This window comes from Nelumbo lutea, chromosome 4 (genome assembly GCF_056320005.1).
Source record: "Nelumbo lutea isolate HS-2025 chromosome 4, American lotus-T2T, whole genome shotgun sequence".
NCBI lineage: Eukaryota > Viridiplantae > Streptophyta > Magnoliopsida > Proteales > Nelumbonaceae > Nelumbo > Nelumbo lutea.
In genome coordinates this window covers 73,335,954-73,344,842 of record NC_142687.1, presented here as the reverse complement: position 1 = coordinate 73,344,842, position 8,889 = coordinate 73,335,954, and the positions used below count along the sequence as shown (strand labels likewise).

The following is an 8,889-nucleotide window of genomic DNA, read 5'->3' as shown; positions in this document are numbered from 1 at the left end:
GTCATGAACAGCCTCTCTCAAGCACATGTTCATCCTATGCATGAGTGTTAATTCTTCTATCTCTAACAAGAATCTAATCCCCATGCATGCATTTCTTCAAACACTTCTAAGGCATCAATTCAAAACTGAATTGATCACCAACTGAATTGTGCAAGTTATCTCTAATCTTGCATCCAATTCAGTTCTTGAATAGTAGATCTGAATTCCTAGAGTCTCTCTCAAGCACTCTAGGAAGTCCAAGCTTTAGATCCATTCGGCCAATCTGAAAATTGCAGATCTGAGTTCTCTTTCAAGCAATTTAGATCTTGCAATCTCAGCTCTGAGAATTCAGATCTGAGTTTTGAAGTTTAGTTGGCCGAATTAATCTACAAAAACACCCTTATTCAAGAAACTCCAAGTACAATTCATTACCATTCGAATGAATCGAAAAGAATTAGATTGCTGAACTGAAATTTTACAAGCTGAAATACATCAAGGAATAATGAAAGAAGGAGAAAGAAGAAAGAAAATATAACAAAGAAACAGAATTCAAATTAAAGGAGAATGAAACTACACTTGAGTTATTACAAATGATCTTTGAATCACAAACCCCCAATTTTGAACTCACCTTCTTCTTCTAGCTTGCTTGTCTTGAACTTCCTTCAGCCCTTCTTCTTCTTCTTCCTTGTGCCTAACCTTCTTTTCTTCTCTTCTCTCAAGGTGGCCGAACCTCTAAGAGTGGGAGAGCCTTCCTCTCAAGCAATTGAACACCCCTCCCCCCTCCTAGAGGCCTCCTTATATAGTTTTTCAAGGGGGCTCTTGCCCCTTCTTGAAGTCTCTAGAATTGGGTGTATTACACCCCTCATGAACCTTCTAGAGTGCTCCCTCCTTCTCTTCAAGAAACTTCTAGGAGTTGCCGCCCCTAGCTCCCTTTGGGCTGCTATTTGGGCTGCAACTTAGCTTGCTTTTGAGCTCATGTAGGCTACACTCTAGGCTGTTCTTTGGGCTAAAAATGGGCTAGGCTGAAATTTCCTTCTTGCTAGGCTTCTTCCCTTGGGTTTTCCAAAGAGTTAGTTTGCACTACTTGGGCCGAATGAAAATCCCTTGCTCTCATGGCTGGGCTGGGCTGAACTTGATAAATTTTGGGCTTTCTTTTCTTGCTTTTGCCTTCTTTTTCTTGATTTGGCTGCCCTTGAAATCTTTCTTGCAATCAAGCTAAAATAGGGCAAAATCTATTTAAACCAGCATAAAATTTAATGCAAAAACCTCATAAAATATAGATAAATTGTAGGTTCATCAAATACCCCCACACTTAAGCTTTTGCTTGTCCTCAAGCAAAGACATCAGCCATAAACTGAACATTCCCCCCTTCTGTTCTCACTATTTACCTGGTGAACTTTTTAAGATAGAAATGTATTGAGTAGTCGGGGAACTGTTGTAAGTGCTCAACTTTTATTCTTGTAAATTACCATTTAACATATGTATAAGATCCAAGGAAAGGAGAATACGAATTTCATTAAAGTCCAGCATTCACTCCCAATCAATATATAATTAAGCTCCTTAATTGTCAAAGTTAATAATCAAATTACACTAAGTTTCACATCTGTAACTTTATCTTAATGAGAGTTCAACTTAGTATGCCCTCTTGGACCTCAACTGTCACCATCATTACTTATTTCTAGGGGTGAGTGCATTTTATGCTCCATCTCACCCTTTTCTTTTTTTTTCTGTGTGAGTGCATTTTATGCTCCATCACACACACTCTTTCTTTTTTTTTTTTTTTTTGGTGTGAGTGCATTTTATGCTCCATCTCACACTGGTCACATGCTTGAGGTAGATAAAAAAAAACTCATGTTTTGAGCTGCTAGTTTTACTATTCAGCTCAAAATAGCAGTCAATTTGGGCTTTTGTCCTTCTTTGAACCTCAAGAATCAGCACTTCAGATGTGCACTAGCTCTCTTGACCATTAACCATGAAATCAAGTGCTTTCATACACATGAAGGTAGTTAGGGTTAGTCATGCTGAAAGACATATTCAACTCCCCTTTTTCTCATGCATATACTAAGTTGGGTCATTTGCAAGAATAAAAACTTAGCAAATACATTGGTCTCCCTCAACTCATTGAAATCCTTCTTAAAAATCATCAAATAGATAGTAATGAACTTGAGGAGTTCCAGTCTTTTTTTTTTTTTGGTTATGTCATTGCATGCATATGTGTGTTGGGGTGAATGAGGTGCATGGTTTCAGCCCCCATACCCTAGCCTCGAGCTCACTCCCCCACACTTAAGATGAACATTGTCCTCAATGTTCGTAGTGTTAGGGAATCACACTTGCTAGAGCAAACTAAAGAAAAGAAATGGATGAACTGAGTCCTTAAAGAATTGGAATTTTGAGAAAAAAAACTTTATTTTACTAACTAATATTCTAAAAAAGATAAATGACAAAAAGATGCCTTAACCTGTTCATGAGCAAGCATAAACGATTATTGGTTATCAAGATAAATAGTGGATGGAGGGGGTACAGTACCGCCCATTAAATATGGTTTCAGGCACTGACCATTTACTTTAAACGTGCCCTGAACTGGGTGGGTGAGTTCTATAGCCCCATGGGGAAAAACCTGTGAAATGGTAAAGGGTCCAGACCACCTGGATCTCAGCTTACCTGGAAACAATCGGAGACGGGAATTATATAACAATACATGTTGGCCTACATAAAAGTCCCATCTCAGCAAGTTCTTATCATGCCAATTTTTTATTCTTTCTTTATAAACTTTGGCATTCTCATAGGCGGCAAGTCTGAATTCATCCAATTCATTCAATTGCAACCGCCTTTTAGCCCCTGTGACCTGAATGTCAAAATTTAAGAATTTAAGAGCCCAATAGGCCTTGTGTTCTAATTCAACTGGTAAATGGCATGCTTTACCAAAGACCAATCTGTAGGGGGACATGCCAATGGGTGTCTTAAATGCAGTTCTGTATGCCCATAATGCATCATCTAATTTGATGGACCAATCTTTTCTGGCAGATGCTACGGTCTTTTCCAGAATTCATTTGAGTTCCCTGTTAGCCAACTCCACTTGGCCACTGGTTTAAGGGTGATAAGGGGTAGCTAATTTATGTGTAATTCCATATTTCTACATTAACCTTTCAAATTGGCTATTGCAGAAGTGAGTTCCCCTATCACTAATTATAGCTCACGGAGTGCCAAATCTAGAGAATAGCTTCTTTAAGAAGTGTACCACCCTTCTTGAGCCATTTGTGGGTAAAGCCATTGCTTCTACCCATTTGGATACATAGTCAACTGCAACGAGGATGTACTTATTTCCAAAAGAATTTGGGAAAGGTCCCATGAAATCTATACCCCAAACATCAAAGATTTCACATATCAAAATATTGGAAAGGGGCATTTCATTCCGTCGGGAAATGTTTCCAGATCTTTGGCATTTGTCACATGTGGACACATACCTTTGGGCATCTTTGAAAAGTGTGAGCCAATAAAAACATGATTGCAAAACCTTGGCTGCAGTGTGACTACCTCCAAAATGACCTCTTGCTTCTTTATCATGGCAAAATTGGAGTACCGACTCCATCTCCTCCTCAGGGACACATCTCCTTATGATCTAATCTGCACACAATTTATACAAAAAGGGTTCCTCCCACAGATAGTATTTTATATCAGAAAGGAATTTCTTTTTCTGTTGATATGAAAGGTTAGGAGGAAGGACTTGTGCAGCTAGATAATTAGCAAAATCAGCATACCAAGGATATGAGTATTTCTGTATTGAGTACAACTGCTCATCCAGAAATTCTTCTTGAATGTTGTTGGTTATCTCCTCTTTTGAGCTTACCTTGTCCAACCGGGAGAGATGGTCAGCAGCCAGGTTTGCAGCACCATTCATGTCTCTAATCTCAATGTCAAACTCTTGCAATAAAAGAATCCGACATGTCCTAAGAAACTTCTCAAAGAACGAACAGATGTTGGGGGTGGCAGTTTTTCAATTGCCTCCACCTTGGCCTTGTTGACTTCTATACCTCTTTGAGAGATCTTGTGTCCAAGCACTATGCCTTCTTGCACCATAAAATGACATTTCTCCCAATTCAACACAAGATGTGTTTCTTTGCATCTAGTAAGCACATGTTCCAAATTATTCAAACATGCATCAAACGAAGAGCCAAAAACTGAAAAATCATCCATAAAGAACTCAATAAATTTTTCAACCATATCAGAAAATATAGACATCATACATCGCTGAAAGGTAGCTGGGGCATTACATAACCCAAAGGGCATCCTTCGGTATGCAAAGGTTCCATATGGGCAAGTAAAAGTGGTCTTTTCTTGATCTTCTGGTGCAATTGGTATCTGGTTATACCCTAAATATCCATCCAAGAAACAATAATACTCATGCCCAGCTAGCCTCTCCAACATTTGGTCCATAAATGGGAGAGGGAAATGGTCCTTCCAGGTGCCTTCATTTAATTTTCTATAGTCAATACACACACGCCATCCAGTGACGGTTCTAGTAGGGATGAGTTCATTTTTCTCATTTGGAACAATAGTCATACCCCCTTTCTTGGGCACAACTTGCACAGGGCTTACCCAAGAACCATCAGAAATAGGATAAATGATCCCAACATCTAACAACTTAATTATTTCAGCCTTTACCACTTCTTTCATGTTGGGGTTCAGGCGCCTTTTGGGCTGAACGGAAGGCTTGCTGTCCTCTTCCATCAAAATTCTGTGAGTGCAGATTGATGGATTAATGCATTTGATATCTTCTACCTTCCAAGCTATAGCATTTTTGTGTTCCCGTAGCACTCTTAATAATTTTTCTCTTTGTAAGGGATTTAGTGCTGCGGAAATTATCACGGGGAGATCTGATGGTTCCTCAAGGAAAGCATACTCTAAATGGGATGGTAATTGCTTCAGCTCAAGGGTGGGGGGTTCTTGGGGTGATGGCTTACCTGATGGTCCAGGCAATTTGCCTAAGTTCTCTAATTTAAGAAACCCCTTTCCCTTGAATTGAGGCTTATCATTCAGGTATGCTATCATGAGGTTTATTTCTTCATTTTCTCCTTCTTCAAGTTCTCCCTGCTAGAGGCAGAGTTCAAGAGGATCAATTATTCTACTTACTTGGAAGCATTCATCAATTGTCAATTCAATGGCATCAATCATAAAACAAGAATCATCACTAGAGGGTGCATGTTTCATAGCATCAAACATTTTAAAAATTATCTCCTCATCTTGTATCCTAAGGCTGAGTTGTCCTTGTTGGACATCAATCATTGCTTTCCCGGTAGCCAGGAAAGGTCTCCCTAGGATAAGCGGGACCTCCACATCTTCTTGCATGTCTAACACAATGAAATCAACTGGGAAAATGAATTTGTCAACATTAACTAACACATCTTCTATGATCCCCCTAAGATGTCTAATAGATCTATCAACCAATTGTAATGCCACTCTAGTGGGTTGGGGTTCATTCAACCCCAATTTCTTGAAGATAGAATATGGCATTAAATTGATGCCAGCTCCCAGGTCACATAAAGCTTTTTCAAATTTTAAACTGCCAATGGTACAAGGAATAGTGAAACTCCCTGGATCTTTGAGTTTCTGAGGTAGTTTGTTCAGAAGGATAGCAGAACATTCCTCATTTAAAACAACTGTAGCCACATCTCCCAGTTTCCTTTTGTTTGCCAATAATTCCTTCAAAAACCTTGCATAGTGTGGCATCTGGGCTAAAGCATCAGCAAAAGGAATATTAATATGTAAACTTTTAAATATTTCAAGAAACTTAGCAAATTCTTTTTCCAATTTTTGTTGCTTCAGCCTATTAGGGAATGGAACTTGTGGCAGCTGGTGCATCCCTTGTTGTGCTTTTGGTTGTTCCGTCTTCTGTTGTCCGGTCCCAAGCCTTGTTTCTACCTTGGGTTCAGCCCAATTCTTCTTTTCTACCTTGGGCAACTCTTTTCCATTCCTTAAGGTATTAGCTTGCACCTGCTCTCATGGATTCACTTCAGTGTTGCTTGGAAGAGTTCCCGACAGTCTGGAAGAGATTAATTGTGCCAATTGCCCCACTTGGTTTTCCAGGTTTTTGATTGAGGCTTCCTGCTATAAATTTTGTCATTAGTTCCTCCAAATTGGACTTTGGTTCAGGCTGATGATAAGTCTGGTGGAACGACTTGGAAGTATGCTGATTTGGCCAGGACTGGTTTGAATGTCCCCTCCATCCTGGATGAAAAGTATGGTGACTCTGATAACCCTACTATCTTGACGAATTGCTGACATAGTCAACTTGTTCAGTAGATGGCCAGAACTGATTGCCAACTTGGCATTCAGTACTGATGTGGCCTCCCCCACACAATTCACAATTAAGAGGCTGCACATGCATGGCAGCTATCTGCATTTCATCTATTTTTTTACTGAGTGCTCCTATTTGTGCAGATAGTGTCGTATAATTATCAACATTATGCAAGCCATGCTGCTTCCTAGTTTGAGTTCTTTCAGAATGCCATTGATAGTTGTTGGCTGTCATTTCCTCAATAAGTGCGTGGGCAACCTCAGGAGTTTTATTATTTATGGACCCTCCGGCTGTAGCATCTAATATGGTCTTATTTGAGTTAGTAAGACCATTATAGAAAGTCTGCACTTGCAGCCAAATGGGGAGGCCATGGTGAGGAACTCTCCTTAACAGCTCCTTGTATCGTTCCCATGACTCGTATAATGATTCACCCTCTTGCTAAAAAAAAGTAGTGATGTCATTCCTCATTTTAGCAGTTTTAGAAGGGGGAAAATATTTAGAGAGAAAACGGCTGGCCATTTCATCCCACGTAGCTATTGATCCTGCCGGTAATGAATTCAGCCATGCTTTGGCTTTATCCTTCAAAGAAAATGGGAATAACCTCAACCTAATGGCATCATCACTTACCCCATTGTGTTTGAAGGTGTCACAAATTTCTAAAAAGTTAGAAATGTGTGCATTGGGATCTTCGTGGGCCAATCCATAGAATTGCACCATGTTTTGAATCATTTGTATGATGACAGGTTTGATCTCAAAGTTGTTAGCAGCAATATTGGGCCTGATAATGCTGGAGGCAGCTCCAGTGAGAGTGGGTTTGGCATAGTCCATCATAGTCCTCTGCACAGCCATTTCTTGAGCCTCTTGAGCTTTTTGAGCTTCTTGCTAGACTTGTTTGGCTGTTCTTAGTCGGACACGGAGAGTTCTTTCAATCTCCGGGTCGTAGAGGATTTCCTCCAGCTCGACTCTGCTTGTCAGAAACTACGAAAGTCAAGGCAATAAACAAGCCAATATTCACAAAATAACTAACCTTATTACAACTAAAAATGTATAGCGAAGTATTGGAATATACAAACCTACATCCTAAAACAAATAAATACAGCTAACTAAAAGCAGATCAACATCTTATTCAAGGTTCCTTTATCTACATCCATCGATTGCAACATCTGAATTCAGATCCAATTTAGTTGAGTTCAGATCTACAAGTCTTTGGTATTGTTAGTCTAGAGAAAATTAACAAATAATAATTCAGATCTAAGCTGTATATCTCATACACACTCATTGGTATACACTACAATATACATTCATTAAGGTTGGAATCAAATCTGTGATGCTTTAGGGCTGATATCAGATCTGATCTGAAAAATATATTAAAAGGACCTGAAATAAACTAAAACCAGTCCTGAGTTAGGCTTGGTTTAAGGATTTTAAGCTCTACAATTGAAGCCCAAACTTGTATAGCTGATGCATATCAAACACTTGCTAAGACTTGAAAATCAGGTCTGCAATGTTTGGTATTGTTAATTGCTGCAATTCAGATCTGATGTTAGCAGTTTTACAGAACAAAACTCAGTCCAAAGATATTTCAGATCAGATCTCATATCAAACCACCTGCACTTCATATCTATAACTTTATTAGAAAACAGAGTTGGGCAACAAAAACTTTAAATTTAGAAATGGATATCCAAGCCTGAATGGCTCATGTTCAGTGATTGCAGAAACCTGAAATCAGGTCTTCAATGTTTGGTATTGCAAGCTATTCGGTCCACACAACTTTTGTAGAAATCTGAAATCAGGTTTGCATTATGGGCATTGCTACTGCTGCAAATTAGCAGGTTGTAGAATAGATCCGAGTTCAAGTTCAGTTCATTCTCAAAAGAGATCAAAGCTGGTCATCATAGATTTTTTTTTTTTGTTCTTTTCATTTCTTTTTAATTTTGCAAAGAGCATCCAAGAATGTGTGGGTGTTTGGAAGCACAAACCTGACCTGAAATCAGGTCTGCTAACTGTTGTATTATAGCAGCCCTGCTACAGATCTGAATGCTAATAGAAATACTTGAAAAGTGCTAAATTTTTATTAAATATCTGAGGATCACAATTTTTCAATCCAAACATACACCTCCTTAGCTAATGTAGCTCGGTTACAAGTGGATAAAGAAAATGTTCAATTCACCCAAAATCCAAAATGTGCTCTGTATCAGTTCAGTCCTCAACTACAGTTCAAATCTGTATCAGTTCAGATCTGAATTTTCTTTCTCAATCTTTGCTATCCAATTACCTTTGGGGTATGTCAGATGTATCATAGGGTGAATTGGGGTGATGATGGCACCCAATTCACCTTAAACTTGTATTAGTTCAGGTCTGAGTTCATCTGAACTCAGATCTGAACTGAGCAGTTCTGCAATAGCAGAATTCAGGTCTGAACTCAAGTCTGAGTTCGGATCTGAATTCTCAATTGCCTTACCTTTAGTTATTGCTACCAAATTGTTTTTGGGGAAAAGCAGAAGTGCCCTAGGGTGAATTGGGGTGGTGATGACACCCAATTCCCCTCAAAATTGCATCAGTTCAGGTCTGAGTTCAGAGGAACTCAGATCTGAACTGTTGCAGATCTGCAATAG

The 8,889-nt window shown here is 39.1% G+C and overlaps 1 non-coding gene across 1 annotated transcript; it reads left to right on the top strand.

The window, feature by feature from the left end:
• The first annotated feature begins 6,638 nt into the window (after positions 1-6,638).
• On the top strand, positions 6,639-6,745 carry LOC148861080 (small nucleolar RNA R71). The gene has a single exon (XR_016095284.1). It is a non-coding gene; the product is annotated as a small nucleolar RNA R71 (small nucleolar RNA).
• The last annotated feature ends 2,144 nt before the right edge of the window (positions 6,746-8,889 follow it).